General features: G+C 42.0%; 1 protein-coding gene across 3 annotated transcripts in view; it reads right to left on the bottom strand.

Moving 5' to 3' along the window:
- SYT3 (synaptotagmin 3) overlaps positions 1-27,532 on the bottom strand; it is a 379,591-nt gene that overhangs the window by 50,107 nt on the left and 301,952 nt on the right. The window lies entirely within an intron of this gene.

Genomic DNA, 27,532 nt, shown 5'->3' with positions numbered 1-27,532 from the left:
CTTCAGCAAGTCATCTTCACCATGTCTAGATGCCTAAATGCACTGAGTTGCTGCCTTGTGATTGGCTGATTAGCAATTTGTGTTACCAAGAAAATGAACAGGTGTACCTAATAAAGTGGTTGGTGAGTGTGTGTATATATATAAATATATATATATATATATATATATATATATATATACACGCCTCTGGCTGCTGCCTCTGAAGCTAAAGGGGGAATGGTGGTGGTGGCTGGTAGAAAAATGTGCCCCTCAAACCCTAGTGTGAATGAACCCTTAGACTGTTATCATCAAAACAGGTGTGCCAATTGGAAGAGTCCCCTTCACTTCTTGTCCTGATGACAATGATAACAATTTGAAATTCCTATCACTTTCTTTCTTAGTGTCACAGGTCACCAGGACAAACAGAGAGGGACACAGACAACAGTACAAACCTGAGAATGGTTTTAACCATTAACCATCCCACACTCTATCTAAAACTAAAATACACATGACTGTTCATACGCTTTAAATTCCAGTAAAAAAAACCACAAGGAAGTTATTTACAAAAGAACAGCATACAGGTTTAACCTCCCTGGCGGTATGATTATTTCAGATTTTTGGTGCTGAAAGCGGTACATTTTTTTGCATGGAAATATGTCATTTTTTTATTGCAGGCCTGTAATTTTTAGGAATAACTCACTGAAATCTGTCCGAACAAGAGTCTAGTAAACATCCCGGGTAAAACTTGAAACACGAAATCATAAATTATAATTTAATAATCATAAAAAATAATAATATAATAATAATACAATTAATTCAATAATATAATCAAATCAAAAACACTGAAATTTGAAATATAGCTCCAAGTTCGCACATCACTGAGCAAAGTCGCAGAATCGTTTTCAGTGTCTGATGACGAATTTCCCCCACGAATCATTATCACTCAATTCTGCAAGTGGTTCTGATTTACTATCGCTGTTCTCTAGCTGGTCTAAAACCGATTTTGACATAAAGGGACGCTTTTTGGACGCCATGGACTCTTCCCAGTTTCCAGGCAGAAAGAACAGTCAAAATGTAGGCAGGGCGCCGGACAAAATGTATGTAAAATGGTTTGAAACAGCAATGTTTTGCTATGTAATAATCGTTTACAAAAAAAAGACATTTTTTAAAACTTTCAAATTTGCCGCCGGTTCCGGCGCCCGTACGTCCCGACGTCACAGGGACTGGAACACAGAAGCCGGATGCCGGCATCGGCCGGAGGAGATGGCCGGGGACGCTGCAGGGGACGCATCGCGGGAGCGCAGGACAAGGTAAGCGCTGCAGGGAATCCCTGAGCAAGGCCGCATGTTAAGCCCGTGTGTAGCTCAGGTTTACCGCTTGTGGTACTGAAACTCTACCCCGAGCTACACTCGGGAATACCGCCAGGGAGGTTAAAGATCTCTGAGTAAGAGAGCACAGCCCTTGAAACGTGTAAGCTACGCTCTTTCAGATGGGCACTGTTTGAGTATTCATACTGGATTATTTTTATACCTGACGTTTTTTTACACTTGTGAGTACATTTGACTTCTATTTCTTCAATTAATTGGCCTTGTGGTAATGTACTATCTTGGTTCACCCTCTCTTTTTGTTTTTTGTTGCAGTTGGTTTAAGGATACTCCCTATTTGAAGAGGACAGCAAGGCTTAGACATTGCTAAGGACCTATGGAGTCTCTTGTCTTCTAATTGCTAGGACTGGAAGAGGAGATTCACCAAAGATCGTGATCACAGACTTAAAACGGAGCTCCACCCAAAAGGGGAAGTTTCGCTTTAAGGACTGCTCCCACGCTCCCCATTAACGATTGGTACCTTTGGGGGGCGGGGGAAGCATGTACCCGAATTTGACAGGTACCTGCACCCACTTCCAGTCCGATCGCCTAGGCGATCTGAAACGGAAGCTGTTCTCCCCCCTCCCTCCCTGTAGTCTTTTGGGACATGTGACAGGTCCCAGAAGACTACAGGACCATTCAGAAAGTGCAGCGCTACTCGCGCATGTGCAGTGGGTACCCGGCTGTAAAGCCGCAAGACTGGAAGTGTGTTAATAGCTGGATGAACAGTTGAAAATTGAGGGAAAAAGCTTAAAAAAGAAAACAAAAGCAGCCACCACATATAAGAATTTGCTTAGTCCCAAAAGATACCATTTTTTAAAAAGAATTTAAGAACTTACAAAGCTACCCTGAATGCCCATTACAAGGAGATCTATGGATAGTAATGTATGAGCTACACCAAGACCGTAACCACATGGAAGCTGTTCTCCCCCCTCCCTCCCTGTAGTCTTTTGGGACACGTGACAGGTCCCAGAAGACTACAGGACCATTCAGAAAGTGCAGCGCTACTCGCACATGTGCAGTGGGCACCCGGCTGTGAAGCCGCAAGCTGTCACAGCCAGGTGCCCACACTGAAGATGCCGGCCTCCTGGAATACAGGACAGCTGGTGAAACAGGCTGCGGGGGACACACCACGGGACCAAGGAACAGGTAAGTGGCTGCTTTTTAAAAGTCAGCAGCTACAGTTTTTGTAGTTGCTGACTTTTATTTTTTGATAGGGTGAGTGGAACTCCGCTTTAATAGACTTGGGGGTCTGCTCACCTTTAGAGTTTTGGTTTTTCCTTTGTTTCACAGGTCTCCATAGAACCAATTTATTTGTCCTGGGACTTTAAATGAGGCACAACACACATGACCAAAGAATAACTAGTTTCCAACATTCATTTTTAATAAATGAATAGACTTCTCAAAAGAGGATACAATGGTAACAAGCTGATTTGTAATAAATCCATATTAATGCATTTCATACATAATTGGATATACAGCTGACCAAATACAATCCAGATGTCGATACATAATTACATTAAAATTGCATTCAAATCTCGAGCTGAAGCTCCATGAGAATACTGAGAAGCAACACTTTGAGGTACAGCTATTAAGTCATGTAATTACTTTTGGGTGCCAACATGATTGCCAACGTACTTTGAATCTGCTTCTGGCTTGTCCCCTTGGGTTCTTGCGGAGTCGTACTTCCACAACTCCAGGGGGAGACTCCTCTGGCGATCACCATTTGGAAATACTGTCATATGTATATTTAGCTGATTTCTATTATACATGCATCTACTCCTGAAGAAGTGAACTAAGAGCTACGAAACGTGTCGAGCTTTTGGATGCAATTTTAATGGAATTATGTATCGACATCTGGATTGTATTTGGTCAATTGTATATCCAATTATGTATGCAATGCATTAATATGGATTTATTACAAATCAGCTTGTTACCATTTTATCCTCTTTTTTGTAAACAATGAGAAGTTTATTCATTTATTAAAAATTTATGTTGGAAACTAGTTATTCATTGGTCATGTGTGCTGTGCTTAATTTTTTTTTGTATTAACAATTTTTATTAGTTTTCACATATATATATACACATACAAGCAGTAAATTAAAGAAAAAAAAAAAGGAACACAAGAGAGAAAAAAAAGGTAGCACATCGATGGTGAAATCTGCATGGTTACAGACATAGTGTCACATAGCAACAGTGAGGAGGCCATCAAAACCGTACATTTGGAGAAAGGTGGGAGGAAGTGAAATTATCCCATGGGTGCCACACTGTGCTGTGCTTCATTTAAAGTCCCAGGACAAATAAATTGTTTCTATGGATATATTAAGGGATGGAGGCACATGACTTAGTGCATCCAGTCAGGGGTGTATTTACCACAAGGCAAACAAGCTATTTGCCTAGGGCGGCATTTTTCAGGGGGGGCAGCAGCATTCTTCAGGGGGGCAGTGCTGTCCCCCAAAAGAAGGAAAGGAAGAAGGGACACACGCAGCATGGGGACCAGGTGGGATCTGAGAGAGGTTGCGGGCTGCTTGATGGTGTATGCGGGGCCTGACTCTTGTTCCCGGGGATGTCCAGAGCTGTGAAGGTGAGTGTCTTATCTCTTGTTGGGGTGGGGGGGGGTTGCCAGTGTATGGGGGGCAGTGGTAGTGGAAGGCTCTCTTGGGTGGGGGTGGGGTGTGCTGGAGTGTTGTTGGTCAATGGGGGGAGCCAATTCTTGTGTTGCCTAGGGCAACACAAATCCAAAATACACCACTGCATCCGGTCACATTCTATTTTTGTTTCACGAGTTTAAAAATGTACATGTACAAATGGTAAAAACATTATTTTACAAATTAGCACAAATAGGAGAGAAGAGAGACAGGAGAGGTAATTAAAGCTAATAAAGGTTTCTAGGAATTCATTACGAGTAAGAGGTAAAAATCTCTATTAACTCTCCACTAAAATAAAAATAAATTACAAAAAAAAATAATTAAATGATATTAAAGCCAAAAAGAAAAATGTATCATATTTCAGCAAACATTCTTTTAACCTCCCTGGCGGTATTCCCGAGTGTAGCTCGGGGTAAAATGTCAGTACCAAAAGCGGTAACCCCGAGCTACACTCGGGCTTACCATGCGGCGTTGCTCAGGGAGTACCTGCAGCACTTACCTTGTCCTTCGCTCCCGCGATGTGTCCCCTGCAGCATCCCCGGCCATCTCCTCCGGCCGATGCCGGCATCCGCCTTCCGTGTTCCGGTCCCTGTGACGTCGGGACGTACGGGCGCCGGAACCGGCGGCAAATTTGAAATTTTTTAAAAATGTCATTTTTTAAAAAATGATTATTATATAGTAAAACATTGCTGTTTCAATGCATTTCACATATATTTTGTCCCTACTGCTTTGTCCGGCGCCCTGCCTGCATTTTTACTGTTCTTTCTGCCTGGAAACTGAGAAACGTCCATGGCGTCCAAAAAGCGTCCCTTTATGTCAAAATCGGTTTTAGACCGGCTAGAGAACAGCGATAGTAAATCAGAACCACTTGCAGAATTGAGTGATAATGATTCGTGGGGGAAATTCCTCATCAGACACTGAAAACGATTTTGCGACTTTGCTCAGTGATGTGCGAATTTGCCTCTGTATTTCAAATTTCAGTGTTTTTGGTTTGATTATATTATTGAATGAAATGTATTATTATTATAATATTATTATTTATTATGATTATTTATTCAATTATAATTTATGATTTCGTGTTTCAAGTTTTATCATATCCGGGATGTTTAATAGACTCTTGTTCGGACAGATTTCAGTGAGTTATTCCTAAAAATTACAGCCTACAATAGAAAATTACATATTTCCATGCAAAAAAATGGTACCGCTTTCAGCACAAAAAATCGGAAATAATCAGACCGCCGAGGAGGTTAAGGCTTTTTTTCTTTATTTTCACCTGGTGATCCAGCCAGTAAGTCTGTTATTTTTCAACTTTCATTAATAGAACAAGCTGTCCAGAAAAAGTTACAGTTAGATGGCTGAAATAAGCCATTTACTATTGGCAGGGCTGCTTTCAATAGTTGGGCTTTAATCGTTTGTGTAAAACCTGTATGCCAAAATGAAAAAACATTGTTGAAAACACTTTAATATTGTTGGTGAAGTTCAGCTTTAATTTGTTAGTCAATACCACTAACACTAACCTCACCAGGGGTTGGCAATGCTGCTGCCCAAAGGTGTGCCTGTTACTCTTCTATCCAGAGTATTGTCACCCCAACACTGGAAGTGTGTTAATAGCTGGATGAACAGTTGAAAATTGAGGAAAAAAGCTTAAAAAAGAAAACAAAAGCAGCCACCACATATAAGAATTTGCTAAGTCCCAAAAGATATCATTTTTTAAAAAGAATTTAAGAACTTACAAAGCTACCCTGAATGCCCATTACAAGGAGATCTATGGACAGTAATGTATGAGCTACACCAAGACTGTAACCACATGGAGTTTGTTTTCCTTGCGTTTGTCTATGTCTTCTATAGTTTTCCTGTTGTCCATAAATTAGCTGGCAAATTTAAAAAAAACTAGTAGACAGGGGCGGACTGACCATTCGAGCACTCGGGCACTGCCCAAGGGCCTGGGGTCAGTAGGGGGCCCCATGAAATGCCCCCGGTACCTTTTTTATAGGCTTTTTTTGAGTGTGGGCAAGGACACAGGGGTCCGGGGAGACCAGATATAGTGCATGCAGGGCCCGGGCAGATCGGATATAGTGAATGCACGGTCCGGGGACAGCAGACATAGTGAATGCAGAGTCCGGGGAGAGCGGATATAGTGAATGCAGGGTCCGGGGAGAGCGGATATAGTGAATGCAGGGTCCGGGGAGACCTGATATAGTGAATGCAGGGTCCGGGGAGACTGAATATAGTGAATGCAGGGTCCGGGGAGACCAGATATAGTGAATGCAGGGTCCGGGGAAAGCGGACATAGTGAATGCAGGGTCCGGGGACAGCGGACATAGTGAATGCAGGGTCCGGGGAGACCGGATATTGTGAACGCAGGGTCCGGGGAGACTGGATATAGTGAATACAGGGTCCTGGGAGACCAGATATAGTGAATGCAGGGTCCGGGGACACCAGATATAGTGAATGCAGGGTCCGGGGAGACCAGATATAGTGAATGCAGGGTCTGGGGAGACCAGATATAGTGAATGCAGGGTCCGGGGAGACCAGATATAGTGAATGCAGGGTCCTTGGAGACCGGATATAGTGAATGCAGGGTCCGGGGAGACCAGATATAGTGAATGCAGGGTCCGGGGAGACCGGATATAGTGAACGCTGGGTCCGGGGAGACAAAATATAGTGAATGCAGGGTCCGGGGAGACCAGATATAGTGAATGCAGGGTCCGGGGAGACCAGATATAGTGAATGCAGGGTCCGGGGAGACCGGATATAGTGAATGCAGGGTCCGGGGAGACCAGATATAGTGAATGCAGGGTCCGGGGAGACCAGATATAGTGAATGCAGGGTCCTGGGAGACCAGATATAGTGAATGCAGGGTCCGGGGAGACCAGATATAGTGAATGCAGGGTCCGGGGAGACCAGATATAGTGAATGCAGGGTCCAGGGTTTAGTAACACTTTAATATTGAGATAAGAGACCTTCCTTATAGTGGCTGTAAACTTTTACATGTACCCAGTGAAGTGACTGGCCTCAGGTGAGACACAGAGATGAAACAAATCCTCCTACATAAGTTGTACTTGTTTATCTGCAGCTCTCTTTTCTTTACATCCATTCAAAGTGCTGAATTTATAAAGCTTGTCTGAGAGTTCAGAAAGCAAGGGGCGGAGAAGTGAAATTACACCTTGCAGAGCTCAGTGAGGAGAGCTTAGAGCAAATTGAAGGGAAGGGGCATCTCTCCTTCACACAGCTCACAGGAACATAGCTGAGGCTGTCAATCAGCTGGAGGTCCCTCCCCGGTCACCATTTTTTTCTTAGTGTCAGGAAAACTTGTCAGAAGTGATTCATGATGATAGTGGAGGAATGAGGTAGCAGTCTGTCTGCAGCCTCATTCCTCCACTATCATCATGAATCACTTCTAACAAGTTTTCCTGACACCAAGAGAAAAATGGTGACAGGGGAGGGACTTTTTATGTGCCCTGGATTGAGACACACTATAGAAAGATATGCTTTGTTCATATTTCACGTTTGAGGTTTACAACCACTTTAACTAGCTTATGATCAATCTGATGTTTGTACGGCTGGAGTAGCCACAACACGCTACAGCTCTGCATTGTTTTATCAAACCAGTTACTCATTCCTTGGCAAGAGGGATGTGATTTAGGAGAACATATATCAGTTTTTTTTTTTGTCTGTCTGTTTTCTGTATCTGTAGCCAGTATTTTTGTCTGCGTTCAGCCATGTCCCAATTCCAACCTGATAAATATGTATGGCTTGTCAGAGCCAGCGATCTGTGGCGCTACAAATCCATTTGTGATGAGAAACAAAAGCCGCGGAGCTGCCTTGTCTCGCTAGACACATGCTCGCAACAAGAACTCAAACACATAAAAAGAAACACAAAACCCACAAAAAAAAAATACAAAAACTCCTAGACTTGATCCTATCCTAGACACTTAATGCACACGCCTTGCCGAGGCACCTGGGAGACAATTTTCTAGGACAATTTTCCTCTAATGAAAAAGCTTATCAATTCTACTTTATAAGACTGGGAGGACAGGGCTGAAATGGAGAACGGAAAACACAAATTGAAAGGGGTTGAGGTCAAAAGATATAATTGTACAGCAGCCAAGGAAACCAAACAATTAACTAATTTATTACTGTGGGGAGCATGGGATATAATGTCGTCAATTCCCTGAGCTTCGGATAATTTAACCACTTGAGCTCCAGAGGATTTACCCCCCTTAATGACCAGGCCTTTTTTTGCTACTCGGCGCTGCACTAATTCAACTGATAATTGCGCGGTCATGCAGTGCTGCACCCAAACGAAATTTATGTCCTTTTTTTCACACAAATAGAGCTTTCTTTTGATGTAATTTGATCACCTGTGCGCTTTTAATTTTTCACGCTATAAACAAAAAAAGGCCAAAAATTTTGAAGAAAAACAATATTTTTTACTTTCAGCTATAAAAAATATATAGTAAACTCAAAGTTGGTTATAAATTTAGGCCAAAATGTATTCTGCTCCATGTTTTTGGTAAAAAAAATCCCAATGAGTGTATATTGATTGCTTTGTGTGGAAGTTATAGCGTCTACAAACTATGGTATAGATACTGTAATTTACGCCATTTTTCTGCTATACAGCGCTGCGCTAGTTTAACGGACAATTGCGCGGTCATGCAATACGGTACATAAATGAAATTTACATCCTTTTTTTCCCACAAATTGAGCTTTCTTTTGGTGGTATTTGATTGCCTGTGCGGTTTTTATTTTTTGCGCTATAAAAAAAAAGGCTGACAATTTTGAGGAAAAAAAAACAATATTTTGGACTTTTTGCTATAAAACATGTCCAGTAAAAAAAAAATGCAAAAATAAAATTTAGTCATAAATTTCTGCCAAAATGCATTCTGCGACATGTCTTTGCTAAAAAAAAAACCCAATACGTGTAAATTAATTGGTTTACGTGAAAGTTATAGCGTTTACAAATGGCGGGAAAGATACTGGGATTTTTAGGGGTTTTTTTATACTAATAATGGCGGCGATCAGCGAATTATGGCAGCGATCAGTGACATATGGCGGGACTCCGGGACTGCGGCGGACATTCTGACATTGGGGGTACTGACTTGGGGTCACTGACATCCCCAAAAACACTAATACAGTGATCAGTGCAAAAAAAAAAACACTGACACTGTACTAATGGCAATGGGGAGGAAGGGGTTAACTTTATTTAGCAGGGAAGGGTTATAGGAGTGAGGGGAGTGTTTTACTAGGGGGCGGGGGTGTGTGCTGGACGGGACAAGGCTGATCGAGAAAGAGAAACTGTTCTTTCTCGATCAGCTCATCCTCGAGCTGACAGGGAAGTGACAGACAGCACAGCTACTGCAGCTGTGCTCTCTGTCACTGTTTGCCGCCGATCGCCGGGAAACAGCCGCTAAGGAGCGGCTGTGACCCGGCGACTGACATCTGCGGCGGTGATCGGCGGGACAGATAGGGCGGCGGCGCGCCTCGCGCGCGCCCCCTATTTGTTTACAAAACACACGTTTTAAAACGTGGTTTTGCCTGCGAGTGCTGCCCTGCCGCCGTATATGTACAGTGGCTGGGCGGCATGTAGTTAAGATTAGCATAAATGTGAACAGGCAGCCTTTCCTAGGTGAGTCTAGTAATTCCCGAGATACGGAATGAAAGGAAAAATGTTCTGGAGATTTATACCAGCCCTTACATCAAAACTCCTAAATCCCATCCAATTCTGTACATCAGTGGTGTATTTAGATTTTGTGCTGCCCTAGGCAACACAAATATCGTCTGCCCTCATGGACACCGACCAACACAACCCCCCCAACTTCACCCTCCCGCAGAGAGAGTCTGACATTGACCAACAATACCCCTGCCCTCCACCTGGGAGAACCTTGCACTCATCTTCACAGCTCCGGACATCCCCGGAACGAGAGTCAGGCTCTACATACATCATGAAGCAGCCCACAGCCTCTCTCGGATCCCACCTGGTTTCCATGGCACGTGTGTCTCTTATTTCATTCCTTCATCTGAAGGGAAGTGCTTCCCCCTTAAAAAAATGCCGCTCTAGGCAAGTGCCTTGTTTGCCTTGTGGTAAATACGCCCCTGCTGTACACTACCAACCTTCTTCTGTGCTTCTTAAAATGTAATTACAGTCGTATTAAACACAAAAACAAAATATAACTACAATATATTGCAGCTTATCAATCAACTGTGGTGGCTAAATTAGTTTTCTTTTTTTGTTTAGGATTTATCTGTATTTTCACCTTGTGATCCGGCCCATAACACTCTTCCTGGGTGTCCCCACTCTACTAGAGGTCCAATGGAGCCACCCTTGGACAGCAGCATTGTCAATCTGGGTTGTGTTTGATGTACTAGCGGATTTACCCTCCTGCAGATTTTCCACTTTGCAAAACGTACTACAGTCCATTTAACTACTTCCTCTTCGGCCGTTGCATATAAATGGCCAGACGGTGGCAGTGCAGAGGCGGGTTCCCGTTCATAAACAGCGCCCACCATTTTGGACTGTGCGCGCTCCCTGGGAGCGTGCGACAACGCGATCCGGTGCCCGCTGTGTCCGGAGGACACATCGGAACACCGATCGTGGTACGTGACCTCTGTGTGAGGTTCCGATCATGTGATCACGCATTGGCCAATCAGTGATCACATGAATAAGTGTAAGCAAGATGTCACTTGTGACATCATTGCTTACTACGTGTGAAATCTGTGAATGATCACAGAGGTCAAATGGTACAGGGCTATTCACAACAGCCTTGTACCATGTGACAAGCTGTGACCAATCACAGCTCACACAGTATTTCTCAATGGCTGCAAGAATGCAGCCAGAGATAAGGAGAAATGATTGCTTTTACAGCCTTTATGGGTGTAAAAGCAATCAGTGTAAAAAAAGAAAAAAAAAATCTTCATCACCCCCCACAAGTAGTACAGTGTCACTATGGTCACACTGTACTGCTAGGGTGACAGTATGTTAAAAAAAAAAACATGAATAATAATATAAAAAAAAGAAAAATGTAAAAAAAATTTTTGGTTACAAACTAATTTGGGTTATTTTTTTTTACTAAAAAGATAACTGAATCAATTTTGGCCAAGATTTATGAAGAAAGATTATTTATTTGCGTGACTTTCAGGTAGAAGTAGTGTTAACCGAGGCAAGTGGAAAAATAACAGACTTTTTTTATGAAAATATATGTAATTAGAAAAAAAAAAGGCAGCCACCACATCTAAGAATACGTTACTTTTTTTTTGGCTTAGTACCATTTGAATTTATTTTAGAAGTGGTTTTATTTTTAGACATGGTTCTAAATATACAAAGCCCTACCTGGATGCCATTTTGATTGCTAAAGAACAGTATCATAAACAATTGCTTTTTTTTTTAAATAGCGTTTTTTTTTTAACCTCAGTTAATTGCTAAAGAACAGTATCATACACAGGTCTGCGACTAAAAAGCTGTTTAATTATTTTCATCTAATTTCCATGTATTTTGGTGTACTGAAAACAAATAAAATATTGAAAAAACTCCTAGACATCATGATTTGCCACAAAATGCAAAATTGTCTTCAATTTTGTATCAAATTTTTAAAATCTTTGGTATTTTTTTTATAATATGGGTTTTTAACCAAATTTAAAGTCCAAATTATTATTAATTAATTCACATAAGTGCATTTAAGATATAAAATGCCAAAAAAAACTTAAAGGGGTTGTCCGAGTTATGTAAAAAAAATATAACACTGTAAATCTGATGGTCAGCAATATATACATAAGCTAAGCAAGTTTTAGGGAAAAAAATTCTATTTCCTCATTTCCCTAGTTCTCTTCTGGCCCTTTGTTGTTATTTGCAGGTAAACAAGCTCTGCCCCTCCCCCCCTGCAAAGGGGGTGAATACAAGTGCTGCTCTGAGTGACATGCCTGACTACTGGGATACTCAGTTGCATGCTGTATGTGTAAGCCTCGGCCCTGAGTCTGTGCTTCTAATGGTAGAAGGGGTTAATCTTTCCTGAAGAATCCAGTGGGTGGGATACCAAATACCCTTGTTTTCTGTGTCTATGGGACAGTCGAGACCGACAAAATCACTGGACCAAGAAGAGTTGGCAGCTGAGGGTGCTAACAGTGAAAAAAATGTCCTCCGAGAAACTTTGGTACCTTCCCATAAAGTTCTTCTACCACCTCTCCACATAAAATTGGGATTGATGAAGCAATTCATAAAATCACTTCCAAGAGATGGAGAATGCTTCAAATACTTGGTCACCAAGTTTCCAGGCCTGTCGGAGGCAAAATTGAAGGAAGGTTCGTCGGACCAGACATTAGAAGGCTTATCGTTGATCAAGAGTTTGTCAATACCATGACAGATCCTCACAAAGAAGGGTGGATTGCATTTAAAGAAGTCGTACAGAAATTTGTAGGCCATAACAAAGATCCTCACTACAAAAAGATCGTCGGACGAATGCTGAAAACATTTCAAGCTTTAGGTTGCCTGATGAGTTTGAAAGTGCATTTCCTCCAGTCCCACCTTGACTACTTTCCTGAAAATTTGGGAGCTGTGAGTGAGGAACAAGGTGAACGATTCCACCAAGACATTATAGAGATGGAAAGGAGATACCAGGGAAAATGGAGCATTACAATGATGGCAGACTACTGTTGGAGGCTTCAGAGAGACATTCCACAAGCGAAATGCACCAAGAGGAGCCTCACAGGGAAGAAGAATCGAGTTTATTGTGTGTAGGTGAGCTCATTTCAGTTCAAAAAAGGATTTTCATGAAAAAATTGTAATAAAACTTTAATTTTATAAGTCTATTTCCATTTATTTTGAGGTATTGCCTTATTTAACATAGTTACCTAAATTGTCAAGAAACGTGATGTCCTATGACAAAATGGAGGTCATTTTCGGATTCAGCGCACCAAAAAACATAAAGATTACGTGGAATAACCAAAACAGCTCTTGAAAAAAATTTTTTTGCCAACCTGTGAATTGCTTTTTTTTTTTTTAAAAGGTGTTTTTTTTTTTAACCTCAGTGCTGCTGACCTCCTCCAGGCTCCTTTATTTATTATTATTATTTCAGGTACTTATATAGCACTGTCAATTTACATAGTGATTTACATATATATTGTACATTCACATCAGTCCCTGACTCTCAAGGGGTGTACAATCTAAGGTCCCTAACTCCCATTCATACATACACATACTAGGGCCAATTTAGACAGGAGCCAATTAACCTACCAGTACTGGAGCACCCGGAGGAAACCCACGCAGGCACAGGGAGAGCATGCAAACTCCAGGCAGGTGGTGTTGTAGTTGTGATTTGAACCAACAACCCTAGTACTGCCAGGCGGAAGTGCTAACCCTTTACCACTGTGCTGCCCTTTATCTACTTTCTGTACCTATGTATTCACTCCACCATCAGCTACACATCATTGCTCAGGGTGTGCCCTCTGATGACAAGGAGGACCATGTCTGTATTGGCGCAGCCACTTGTAACCTTGATCAGGAGTGCGTCCCGCAGGGGTGTCAAACTGGCGGCCCTCCAGCTGTTGCGAAACTACATGTCCATCATGCCTCTGCCTTTGGGAGTCATGCTTGTAACTGTCAATCTTGCAATGGCTCATGGGACTTGTAGTTTGGCAACAGCTGGAGAGCCGCCAGTTTGACACCCCTGCTGAATAGCAGTCACCCCATATTAGAAAGTGAACTTAAGCACGGGGCAAGGTCAGGATAGCCAGCTTTTATTTTAAGAGAGCTTCATATTTAACCTCCCTAGCGGTCTGATTATGTCCATATTTCTGTGCTCAAAGCGGTACATTGTTTTCAATGGAAATATGTAGTTTTTTTATTGTAGGCCTGTAATTTTTAGGAATAACTCACTGAAATCTGTCCGAACAAGAGTCTAGTAAACATCCCGGGTATGAAAAATTTAAAACAAGAAATCATAAATTATAATATAATAAATAATCATAAAAAAATAATAATATAATAATAATAAATTTATTTCAATAATATAATCAAACCAAAAACACTGAAATTTGAAATATAGCGCCAAGTTCGCACATCGCTGAGCAAAGTCGCAGAATCGTTTTCAGTGTCTGATGACGAATTTCCCCGCGAATCATTATCACTCAATTCTGCAAGTGGTTCTGATTTACTATCGCAGTTCTTTAGCTGATCTAAAACCGCGTTTGACCTAAAGGGACGCTTTTTGGGCGCCATGGACCTTTCTCAGTTTCCAGGCAGAAAGAACAGTAAAAATGCAGGCAGGGCACAGGACAAAGCACTCGGGACAAAATGTATGTGAAATGCTTTGAAATAGTAATGTAATACTATCAGATTTTAGTGTATTACGTGTATGTAAAATTTTGACATTTTTTAATCTCCCGCCGGTTCTGCCCCCCGTACGTCCCGATGCTTGCAGGGACCGGAAACCCGGAAGACGGATGCCGGCATTGGCCGGAGGACATGACCGGGGACGCAGCGGGAGGACAGCACAGGGCCACGGGACAAGGTAAGGCTGGATGGATCCAAGAGTAACGCTGCAAGGTATTCCCGAGTGTAGGTCGGGGTTACCGCTTGTGGTACTGAAACTTTACCCCGAGTTACACTCGGGAATACCGCCAGGGGGGTTAAATAAATTGAAAACAAGTTTTGAATTCCATTAATATATTAAAGCTAAGCCCTTGTTCACACCAGTGTAGCTTCAAGGCCAACTATTAAGGTTTCATGCACATTAGTGTTTTTTTTTTTTCAGCTCAAGAAACGCTGGATAAAAAATGCTTTTTTAGCAGCATTTTATTAGCAATTAGAAGCATTTAGTCGTGTTTAGGAGCATTGATGTTTTTATAGTACATGTAGAGGGGAAAAAAAGCCGTTTGGAGTGTTTTAGTAGCGTTTCGGAACCTTTAGGGTTTTTTTTCTTGCTAAAAAACTGCAAAAAAAATTTTTTTCTGCTCCTAAATTGCTAACAGCCTAAAATAGTGTGCATGGACACATAGGAAAACACTATTTAGTTTCTAAGAGAAGAAAAACATACACCATGTTTTGGCCACCTATGATGGAGCTGACGATCATAGGAAGCCATAGTACTTGAGAACATTTGGGGAAAATCAGTGCAGCTTGGATGAATGTTTTTGACATTTGTCCATCAAAAATGTTTTATAAATAGACCCCCTTGGTGTGCTTTGTGTATTTCCTCCAGATCTGTGAAGTAATCCACTGAGATAAAATGTTGCCTCTGTTGTAGGAACGTACTGTAATAAAGACTAGTTACTGCTGCACTCTACTTGCGGAGGGTGACTGGTCTTGTCTCCGCCTCCTGTAGTTTTCTGCAAACAGCCTATAGTAGGTGCGGCCTGCTGAGTCCCTCCCACAGCTCTGCTCTCTGCACAAGCTATGTACAGTACAGTGATGATGTCACTGATCGTTTATTCAGTAATATCTGGGTTTGTAATGGTTTGACTGATGATTGTAATGGTGATTCAAAGTTCAACACAACAATCCAAATTATTCTTGTTTAAGAATATTTATGATTTTAAAATATTTAATGTTTAAGAATATTTTAATTAAAAGTCATGTGGGGCCCTGCTGGTTTTAGTTCAATATAACAAGGCCTTTCTTTGAATCTTTGGCAGAAAATAAGTGGTTCCATGGCTACTGTCCTTCAGACTTTTGGGGGGGTCTGACCATGGCAAGCATAGAAAATGAGAGTAGAAAATGCCCCAGTATCAGTAGGAATAAACAAAGCTTCAGGCTTGTGGTTGGTGGGAGTAAAAAAGTAGTAACTGTGATCAGTGGGAGGAATAGTGCCCCATCATTGGTATTAGTTGGAGGAATAGTGCCCCATCAATGTTATCAGTGGGAGGAATAGTGCCCCATCATTGGTATCAGTGGGAGGAATAGTGCCCCATCATTGGTATCAGTGGAGGAATAGTGCCCCATCATTGGTATCAGTGGGAGGAATAGTGCCCCATCATTGGTATCAGTGGGAGGAATAGTGCCCCATCATTGGTATCAGTGGAGGAATAGTGCCCCATCATTGGTGTCAGTGGAAGAAATAGTGCCCCATCATTAGTATCAGTGGGAGGATTAGTGCCCCATCATTGGTATCAGTAGGAGGAATAGTGCTCCATCATTGGTATCAGTGGGAGGAAAAGTGCTCCATCATTGGTATCAGTGGGAGGAATAGTGCTCCATCATTGGTATCAGTGGGAGGAAAAGTGCCCCATCATTGGTATCAGTAGGAGGAATAGTGCCCCATCATTGATATCAGTGGGAGGAATAGTGCCTCATCATTGGTATCAGTGGGAGGAATAGTGCCCCATCATTGGTATCAGTGGGAGGAATAGTGCCCCATCATTAGTATCAGTGGGAGGAATAGTGCTCTATCATTGGTGTCAGTGGGAGGAATAGTGTCCCATCATTAGTGTCAGAGGGAGGAATAGTGCCCCATCATTAATATCAGTGGGAGAAAAAGTGCCCCCATCATTGGTATCGGTAGGAGGAATTGTGCTCCATGCTTGGCGTCAGTGGGAGGAATAGTGCCCCATCATTGGTATCAGTAGGAGGAAAAGTGCCTCATCATTGGTATCAGTAGGAGGAATAGTGCCCCATCACTAGTGTCAGTGGGAGGAATAGTGCCCCATCATTGGTATCAGTAGGAGGAATAGTGCTCCACCATTGGTATCAGTGGGAGGAATAGTGTCCCATCTTTGGTATCAGTGGGATGAATAGTGCCCCGTCATTAGTATCACTGGGAGGAATAGTGCCCCCTCATTGGTATCAGTAGGAGGAATAGTTCCGTGCTATTGGTGTAAATGGGAGGAATAGTGCCCCATCGTTAGTATCAGTGGAAGAAATAGTGCCTCATTTTAGTGTCAGTGGAGGAATAGTGCTCCATCATTGGTATCAAAGAGAGGAATAGTGTTCCATTATTGGTATCAGTAGGAGGATTAATGCTCTACTTTTGGTGTCAGTGGGAGGAATAGTGCTCCATTATTGGGGTCAGTGGAAGGAACATTGCCTTAGATCAGTGAGAGGTGCAGTGCCGACAAGGGCCAGATAACAAAAAGCAAAGGGAGGCAGTTTGGAGGTCAGCTCTATAGGATATGTTTTTGATGGTGGTTCTGATATGAGCCACAATTCTAGATGAAAATCTTCAATAAAAGAAATAGTGCTTTACTAATACTAGTCTTCTCATCAAGCCTTTGCCTCGCTGCCATTCCTGTTTTATCTTCCAGCTTTCCGGGCCATCGTTGACATTCTGTATATCTCATTGTAAAATCAAAGGCATTTCATATGGGGCATGTACTAAAATATTAAACGCTTCCTAATAAAGCAGGGCTGCAATGCGACGCAGTAAAATGAACAATTCTTCCGGAAGATAAAAATCTTTTCTTTATTCTTGTAAGATCTGTTTATTTATCTCACACTTTGTCTTCAGGCTCATGATCGGAAGCCATGAATTTCCCCGAGCAATTAATGGAGGCCAGTACCAATAGTAAGGCTCCCTCAGCATTGCTTGAAGATAAAAGTTTTGATACTTTGCATAAAATCTTAGCATACCAATTAGCTATGCAGTATCTGTGCTACTACTTCCTACAGGAATACATGTTCCCATGCAATTGGAGGGTCAGGAAAAATACCGTTGTAAAGTCAATCTTTATAGATTACTATTTTGATTCTAAATGTTGCATTAGCTGATGTTAAGTGTCTTCAAACTTTGTAAATGTACATAAAAGAAAACGGCAAACATGATTTAATCCAGTCATGTATATATTAAAGCCTAACTCCATGTTCTGGACAAAAATGTAAAAATAATTGGATGGACTCTTTAAATACACTGATAAGTCATTACATTATGAATACCCACCACAACCCTTTGAGGTATGGACCCCACGGAGTCCTCTGAAGGTACATTGTAGTATCTGGCACTGAACCATTTGTAGCAGATCCTTAATTTCTTTAAGTTGCAAGGTGGACCTTTCATGACCGGACCTGTTTTTCCAGCACATCCCACGGATGCTCAATTGGATAGGTAGGCCCGGAGCAAAAAAATAAAAAATGAAGTGTAGGGACGACATGACTGGGGGGAATAGAGGGACAACATATAAGGTTAAAAGAAGGGTAGGAAGTTTTGATAGTATTTACCTAATTGGATGGGGATGTTTGGGACAGTTCACAGGGAGGAAAAAAAGTGTCCGATTTCAGGAAGTCCAGTGGGGAAGTTGGAAGAAGAAGAAGCTTTCCACCCTCCCTCCCCTTTGTGCTTTGGCTTGGATTGTCATGGCAGCCTTGGCAGGGTTGGTCTTTGGAAGAGGAAATAATTCTGTATGAAGACAGATTTGGGACCCATCAGTAGTATGGGGATCTCGGTACATTCTGGTTAACAAGGGGTAACTCGGACTAGGTAAAATGGTGGTCACTGTGGATAAGTAGAGTTATCTCCAAGCCGGTGTGTTGCGGCTGGGGATAAGTAGGATTGTTCCCGAGCTGGTGGGTTAAGTTGAAGGAATGTTTTCCGCACAAGTTAAGTTGGGTTTATGGCCCTCAAATGACCACCACGTTTTTCCTCTGTTTCTAATTTTTGGAATATTATGTTAATTATGTTGAAATAATGTATTGGTTAATAAAAGGTTGCTATGGCCATTTGGACTCCAAAACCTTTTTTTTGTATAGCTGGAAAGTGGAGGGTATGGCCTAGCAGGCTTGGTTAGGTTGGAAGGCGTATATTCTACCCTTGTCATGAAATCTGGAGACTTTGGAAGCCAAGTCAACAACTCAAACTTGTTGTTTTTTCAAACCGTTCTTGAATTTACCAGACCAGACCACCTTTTTCAATTACTCCTGCGGTCCAGTTCCAATGCCCACATGCCCATTGTAGGTACTTTTGGCTGTGGTTGGTCAGCATGGGCACCCTGACTGGTCTGCTAACACCACAGTCCCATACACAAAAAACTGTGATGCACTGTGTGTTCTGACACCTTTATATCAGCAATTTGAGCTATAGTAGCTCTTCTATTAGATCAGACTACATGGGAAAGCCTTCGCTTCACCACATGCAATAATGAAGTGCACATGACCCTGTTGCCAGTTCATCCATTTTTCCTTCCTTGGACCACTTGTGGTAGGTCATGACCGCTGCAGTCTGGGAATATCCCACAAATTTTGGAGTTGCTCTGGCCCAGTCATCTAGCCATTACATCTAGCCATTTGACCCTTGTCCAAGTCACTCAAATCCTTACGCTTGCTCGTTTTTTTGCTTTCAACACATTAACTTCAGGGACATCTTGTTCACTTGATGCCTAATATATCCCACCCGCTTTCAGATGCCATTGTAACAAGATCATCAATGTTATTCACTTTATTTGTCAGCTGACAAAATGTTATGGCTGATCGGTATCTATCAGGTCTGGCTGCAATATTCTCCCCCTCTTAGGCACTGTCCCCTGTAGACTCACCTCTCTTCGATCCAGCATCTTTCCACCTCCGGATTAAATGACGCCCAGAGTCATCCAACAAACCTGAAACTGGTTGAAACCTATAGTACTCCTGGACAGTGAGGTGATAACACATCATGAACCACTTACTACTGTTGCCACCAACTAGGGCAAGGACCACCTATCCATGTTGTGATGTCACCGGACCACCTGAAACCTTCAGGAAAAAAGGTTTGTCTGAAGGGTCTTTTTTTTTAAAAAGAAGAAATGTGGCATAGGGTGTGGTAGGGGGCTTTAGGGATAGGGTGACACAAAACGTGAAGTAAGACTTTAAGTATAATCAACACCTATCTACCCATAACCTGCCTATGCCCCATGCTCAGAATATGTAACGTTACCCCCACTGTGCTTTGAGCGGCTGGTCACCCTCAGTCCCTGCTTCCCAGTTATCACTGACAGCCAGGGTCTCCACTGTTGATCAGGAGCCAACCAGAGTGGTTTCCAGACGTGTGACTACTATGTCATCTCTGAAATCATGGTTACATACAGGCTGGAGGCTTAATTAAAATTAAACCCTTCAGAGAAACTTTACCTTCAATAGCAGCGAAGGTGACTTTTATCAAGTATATGTTTGGTAAATGTCAGCTTACTTTTTTTTTGCTAAATGCCCCTATGCCTCTATGCCATACCATGTCTCTTCTGCATTAAGAGCTCTCTTACCTTCTGTACTATATATTTGTATACTAAAATATGCATCCACATTTAAATGTACATTCTCAGGATACCTTAAAGTGTTATTAAACCCAGGACCCTGCATTCACTATATCTGATTTCCCCAGACTCTGCATTCACTATATCTGGTCTCCCCGAACCCTGCATTCACTATATCCGGTCTCCCCGGACCCTGCATTCACTATATCTGGTCTCCCCGGACCCGGCATTCACTATATCTGGTCTCCCCGGACCCTGTATTCACTATATCCGGTCTCCCAGGACCCTGCATTCACTATATCTGGTCTCCCCGGACCCTGCATTCACTATATCTGATCTCCCCGGACCCTGCATTCACTATATCCGGTCTCCCAGGACCCTGCATTCACTATATCCGGTCTCCCCGGACCCTGCATTCACTATATCAGGTCTCCCCGGACCCTGCATTCACTATATCCGGTCTCCCCGGACCCTGCATTCACTATATCCGGTCTCCCAGGACCCTGCATTCACTATATCTGGTCTCCCCGGACCCTGCATTCACTATATCTGATCTCCCCGGACTCTGCATTCACTATATCTGGTCTCCCAGGACCCTGCATTCACTATATCTGGTCTCCCCAGACCCTGTATTCACTATATCTGGTCTCCCCGGACCCTGCATTCACTATATCTGGTCTCCCCGGACCCTGCATTCACTATATCTGGTCTCCCTGGACCCTGCATTCACTATATCTGGTCTCCCTGGACCCTGCATTCACTATATCTGGTCTCCCACAGTACAAACAACATGGAAATGCAATTATTTTAGTAAATATAAACTGCTAAACACCTTTTCTCATCAGCAGTATGTAGCAGTCTTGTGACTTCTATCAGTGTCCAGCAGAGCACTGGTTAAAGCTTGTAGGAGATGTTTTCTTTCTCCCCTGATTGTCCTATGAGGCTGCAGGACCACTGATCCTCTGCCTGGACTGTGCTGATTGGCCCTGTGCTGATCACCGAGAAACAAAAACTCTCTAGCAATACACACCAAACAGAGCATGTGCCGCTCACCCCCAAGGCTCTGTTCTAACAGCAGATTGATTGTGGACAGTAGAAGATGGTGAGTATCAGGGAAGACAGGATCAAACAGCCTTTTTACACAATGGAGAAGATTAACCCACTTTTGTATCCGGACCTCTTAGCAGTGGTGTTGCGCTGCAACTTCTAATTTTGTTAAATTAATACTGTAACTGTCCAAATCATTTGCACTATTAAAAATAATAGTAATACATTAAATAATAGCAAAAAACATTTAAAGTAATTGTAAAGGATCATATTTTATATGTACCTGCTCTGTGCAATGGTTTTGCACAGAGTAGCTCCAATTCTCCTTCTTTGCAGTCCCCCGCTGGCACTCCTGGCCCCCCATCCTCCGCCACTTGCTATAAGGGGGCACTCGTGCCGTCTGTTCCTGAGCTGGTTGTGTGTCCATTGACACAGAGCACAGCTCAGCTCCTCCCCTCTCTCCCTCCGCACTGGCTGTGATTGACAGCTGCAGGAGCCAATGGCTTCCACTGCTATCTATGAGCCAATAAGGAGGGAGAGAGCAGAGTGCCTCTGCTTTCGTGCACAGCGCTGGATTGAGTATAAGGGGGGCTGGAAATGGAGCTATAAGGTAAAAACCCTTTAGCCTTTAGAACCAATTTAAATGTTTTAAAATTAAAACTGTGTATCAAACAATATACACTACATTTCCAAAAGTACTGCCTTTACACACACATGAACTTTAATGGCATCCCAATCTTAGTCCGTAGGGTTCAATATTGGGTTGGCCCGCCATTTGCAGCTATAACAGCTTCAACTCTTCTGGGAAGGCCGTCCACAAGGTTTAGGAGGGTGTCTATGGGAAGGTTGGACCATTCTTCCAGAAGCACATTTGTGAGGTCAGGCACTGATGTCGGGGGAGGAGGCCTGGCTCGCGGTCTCCACTCTAATTCATCCCAAAGGTGTTCTATGGGGTTGAGGTCAGGACTTTGTGCAGGCCAGTCAAGTTCCTCCACCCCAAACTGGCTCCTCCATGTCTTTATGGACCTTGCTTTGTGCACTGTGTGCAGTCATGTTGGAACAGGAAGGGGTCATCCCCAAACTCTTCCCACAAAGTTGGGAGCATTAAATTGTCCAAAACATCTTGGTATGATGACGCCTTAAGAGTTCCCTTCAATGGAACTAGGGGGCCAAGCCCAACCCCTGAAGAACAACCCCACACCATAATCCCCCTCCACCAAACTTTACACTTGGCAAAATGCAGTCAGCCACGTACAATTCTCCTGGCAACTGCCAAACCCAGACACATCCATCGGATTGCCAGACAGAGAAGCGTGATTTGTCACTCCAGGGACAACATCTCCACTGCTCTAGAGTCCAGTGGCGGTGTGCTTTACACCAAGGCATCCGATGCTTTGCTTTGCTCTTGGTGATGTAAGGCTTGGATGCAGCTGCTTGGCCATGGAAACCCATTCTATGAAGCTCGCTACGCACTGTTGTTGTGCTAATCTGAAGGCCAAATGAAGTTTGGAGGTCTTTAGCAATTGACTCTGCAGACAGTTGGCGACGTCTGCGCACTGTGCGCTTCAGCATGCGCTGATCTGCTCTGTCATTTTACGTGGTCTACCATTTCGTCGCTGAGTTGCTGTTGTTCCCAGTTGCTTCCACTTTGTTATAATACCACTAACAGTTGAGCGTGGAATATTTAGTAGCCAGGAAATGTCACGGATAGACTTATTGCACAGGTGACCACCTATCACGGGACCACGCTTGGAGTCACTGAGCTCCTGAGAGCGACCCATTCTTTCAAAAATGTGTGTAGAAGCAGTCTGCATGCCTAGGGGCTTGATTGTATACACCTGTGGATCTGTGGTCATGGAACGGATTGGAACACCTGAACCCAATGATTTGGAGGGTTGTCAAATCATTAATTATACCTCATCTAGAATATGCAGTTCAGTTTTGGGCACAAATTCACAAAAAAAACATTGGGGAACAGGAGAAAGTACAGAGAAGGGCAACTAAACTGATACGAGGCATGGAGGAGCTCAGCTATGAGGAAAGATTAGAAAAATTGAATTTATTCTCTCTTGAGAAGAGGAGATTAAGAAGGATATGATCTCCATGTATAATACATAAGGGGGGATATGATCTCCATGTATAATACATAAGGGGGGATATGATCTCCATGTATAATACATAAGGGGGATATGATCTCCATGTATATTACATAAGGGGGGATATGATCTCCATGTATAATACATAAGGGGGGATATGATCTCCATGTATAATACATAAGGGGGGGGATATGAGCTCCATGTATAATACATAAGGGGGGATATGCTCTCCATGTATAATACATAAGGGGGGGGATATGAGCTCCATGTATAATACATAAGGGGGGGATATGATCTCCATGTATAATACATAAGGGGGGATATGATCACCATGTATAATACATAAGGGGGGATATGATCTTCATGTATAATACATAAGGGGGGATATGATCTCCATGTATAATACATAAGGGGGATATGATCACCATGTATAATACATAAGGGGGGATATGATCTCCATGTATAATACATAAGGGGGGATATGATCTCCATGTATAATACATAAGGGGGGATATGATCACCATGTATAATACATAAGGGGGGATATGATCTCCATGTATAATACATAAGGGGGGATATGATCTCCATGTATAATACATAAGGGGGGATATGATCTCCATGTATAATACATAGGGGGGATATGATCTCCATGTATAAATACATCAGTGGTTCATATAGTGAACTCGGGGTAGAGCTATTCACCCTGAGGTCATCACAGAGGACAAGGGGGCGCTCTTTACGTCTGGAGGAAAAGAAATGTATTCTCCAAACACGGAAAGGTTTCTTCACAGTGAGAGCTGTGACAATGTGGAATAGACTCCCTCAAGTGTTGGTTGTGACCAGCTCAGTGGATTGCTTCAAAAAAGTCCTGGATTCTTTCTTGGATACACAGAATATAACTGGATACTAACATTTATAGGTAAAGTTGATCCAGGGAATATCCGATTGACTCTCGAGGGATCAAGAAGGAATTTTTTCCCCTGCAGGAGCAAATTGGATCATGCTTTGCTGGGTTCTTTTCCCTTCCTCTGGATCAACTGTGGGTGTAGGATTAGAATTTTTTTTTTTTCGGTGGTTGAACTGGAAGGACTTTTGTCTTTTTTCAGCCAGACTAACTATGTAACTATGTCCCAAAACTGTTGGCAATATAGTGTATTAGTTCAATGTAGACTTAGACAACATGCACATAACCCACACTATTCGCAAAGTGTATCAGTCCATCCCATTGCCTTTGGCCAGTACTGGTAACTGGTAATCTGGGAACACCTTTGCATACTTATTTAAATGCAAAGCAAATATTCCTAAACACACCCACTGAAGACTACTTGCTGATTTCCACACACGAAAAGCCTGATGGATCAGTGTGTTTGCTGGACAGCATTAGGCGTTCACAATTGCTCTCACTTGTCACATGGAATTGCTTATTTAAAGATAAATGCAGATTGTAGATGTTTAAACATTTATTTGTCTATTGATTGGTTTTACCCTTCAGTATATGCAGACCTTAAGGTTGTTTTTTTTTCTAATTCCCTCAACATGAAAACGATTCTTCATCAAATAAATTACTAGATGAAGAGGTTTTCATTTTCCACAATCCAATTTTCGAACACTAGGGAAAATTTGATTGACGCTCTAAAAAAAATCTTCGTAGCTTCGACTAAACGGACTCGCTGGATGAGTTTCAGAAGTGATGAGTTGAAAATACTCCGAATGCAAACAAATTAATTTGCACATCAATTATATCTCGTAATTTATGTGCAACCTGAAATCCTTTAGTTGGGAGATTGCTCGCGGAAATCCTGTGTGTTCGCCGTGCCATTTCAATGTAGGTGACGAGGAGAACGTAGTGACAAGGAAAACAAACAAAGTCCTAAGCGCCTACCCAGAAGAAATATTATTTTGGTTAAGGGCATTTGGGTTAATTTGCATTTCATTTGCATTTGATTATCATATGTATATTTGGGTTTTCTACCAAACAAAGAAAAAAGTCGGAGTTAATGAAGCAGTGTCAAGAGCAGTAATGATATGCAAAGCAAAGTACTGATACCACTCAGGTTTGTTACCAAAGAGAAGGGAATTCTGATTGGTTGACCTATGTTTTATACTTTTTAACTCAAAGTCGTTTATGTGTTCAACTTTTAGATTCCCATCCATGCACGGCAATACATCTCAATTGCAGGGAGTATCGACTCCTGGGGAATCAAGAACGATTTTTTTTTCCCTTCAGAAATTGGATCATGCTTTATTGTGTTTTTTCGCCTTCCTCCGGATCAACTGTTGGTATAGGATTGTGTATATGGAGGTTTTCTTTCTTTCTTATTTTTTTCTATTGCTTGAACTAGATGAACTTGTGTCTTTTTTCAATCTAACTACAGTATGTAAGTAGGACACATTGTCAGGTGTCTCTGGCAGTGAGTTCTTGTAGACAGTCAACTTGGGTTTCCCCAAGGGGAAAACCTAAGTTCACCTGTCCTTGATCTATCCATTAAATGCATGTGCCTCTACTATGGGGACTCTCAAATTGTAGAGTTAGGACCACAGATTATCAGGGTGCCGTGACGTGGCTCTGTGGCTTACGTATGTATTTGTAAATGTGTGCTAAGTAAACCCCTGTTATAAACGCATACTGTTAGACAGGTTAATTTGGTTGTTAGCAAGCTGGCTGGCAAGTTGTCCAAGAACATTGTTCTCTCCCCTTTATTCACTGTGGTGTCCGTTTATGACACAGAGAATAGCTGCGATTCAACAGTTCTCAGCTATTCTCTGGTCATTCACAGTTTATGACACTCAGGAGATCATGTCAGCCCTTCTCTGGAGATCTGTGTTCTCCCTCCAGATTCTCCAGCCCAGAGCTGGAGAATCAGAGGGACCGCAAACTAAGCAGAGATAATTTACCTCTGGTTAGTAAACTGATCTTTTACTGTAATCTCACGAGATTATAGTAAAATGAGCCGTTTTCCAGAGTTTGTAGACCGTTCTCCAGCGTTTGGAGACCGTTCTCCCTTCATTCGGAGAACTGCTTCATAAACTGCATTCACAGAAGAACTGTGTTCTCTGAGAATGCCGGAGAACTGAGCAGCGATCTATTACCGCTGGTTCATAAATGGACACCTATGTGATGCCTGTTTATGTGTCCTTGCTTCATAAGCCAGTTATAGACTTGGGCAGGTGGTGTTATATACATATATACATATATATATATATATATATATATATATATACATACATATATATATACATATACATACATACATACATATATATATATACATATATATATATATATATACATATATATATACATATACATATATATATATATACATATACATATATATAGTGGCACAGTGGCTTAGTGGTTAGCATGTCTGCCGTGCAATAAATGTGTCATGGGTTCAATTCCCCATCATGGCACCTCCTGCATGGAGTTTGCATGTTCTCCCTGTGCTTGCATGGGTTTCCTCTGGGTACTCCAGTTTCCTCTCACACTAAAAAAAACATGCTGGTAGGTTAATTGGCTCCTGTGTAAATTGTCCTAGTTTCATCCCTGGCCATGTGGGATCTCCTGCTTGGTAGGGGTTGGGTAAAGACCTGGCAACCTATCCTGTAAAATAATTGCCAAGAGAATTCATGGAAAAAGTCCCTTACGAGTGACAGTCCATGCAATTGCCAAGGGTCAGATACAACTGAATGGATATATATATAATTATTATCATTTGTTGTAATTACTATTTATTTTAATTTTTTTCAAATATTTATTTTTTTATTTTTATTTTTTTCATCATTGAATATCTACTTTATTCACATTAGTTTTGTTTTTCATCATTGAATTTCTATTTTATTCACAATAGTTTTAAATACATTAAAACCTTTAAGAAGAACCAGGAACAATATTTAAATGTGTTCTTTAACAAATATATTCCGTGGACTACCTCTATTCTTTTCAGTATGATACATTATTTCATTTACTGGATAAAACGAGAATGCAATGTGTAAGATCAATAGAATCTCTATAGACAATGATTGAGCATGGAGTCAATAGAATTTATTAATGAGCCACTCAGGACACATTTCCAGGAAAGGTCAGAGGTCAGTAAATTCCAGCTCATGGAATTGATCAAACAAGGTGTTTTTATGGTCAGTGTGTCATACCTACTCTTCTACATTCCATGTAGACAAATTACCAAACTGGTTCAATTAATCAACTTCTAAAAGAAAGCATATTGGTTTTGGGGTCAAGATATTTGATAATGTCTTT

The sequence above is a fragment of the Staurois parvus genome, unplaced genomic scaffold (assembly GCF_062004578.1).
Source record: "Staurois parvus isolate SC_StPar_1 unplaced genomic scaffold, SC_StPar_1.0 ptg000827l, whole genome shotgun sequence".
In the NCBI taxonomy this organism is placed as follows: domain Eukaryota; kingdom Metazoa; phylum Chordata; class Amphibia; order Anura; family Ranidae; genus Staurois; species Staurois parvus.
The sequence above is the reverse complement of the archived record's forward strand: the minus strand, read 5'-3'. Positions and strand labels throughout refer to the sequence as shown.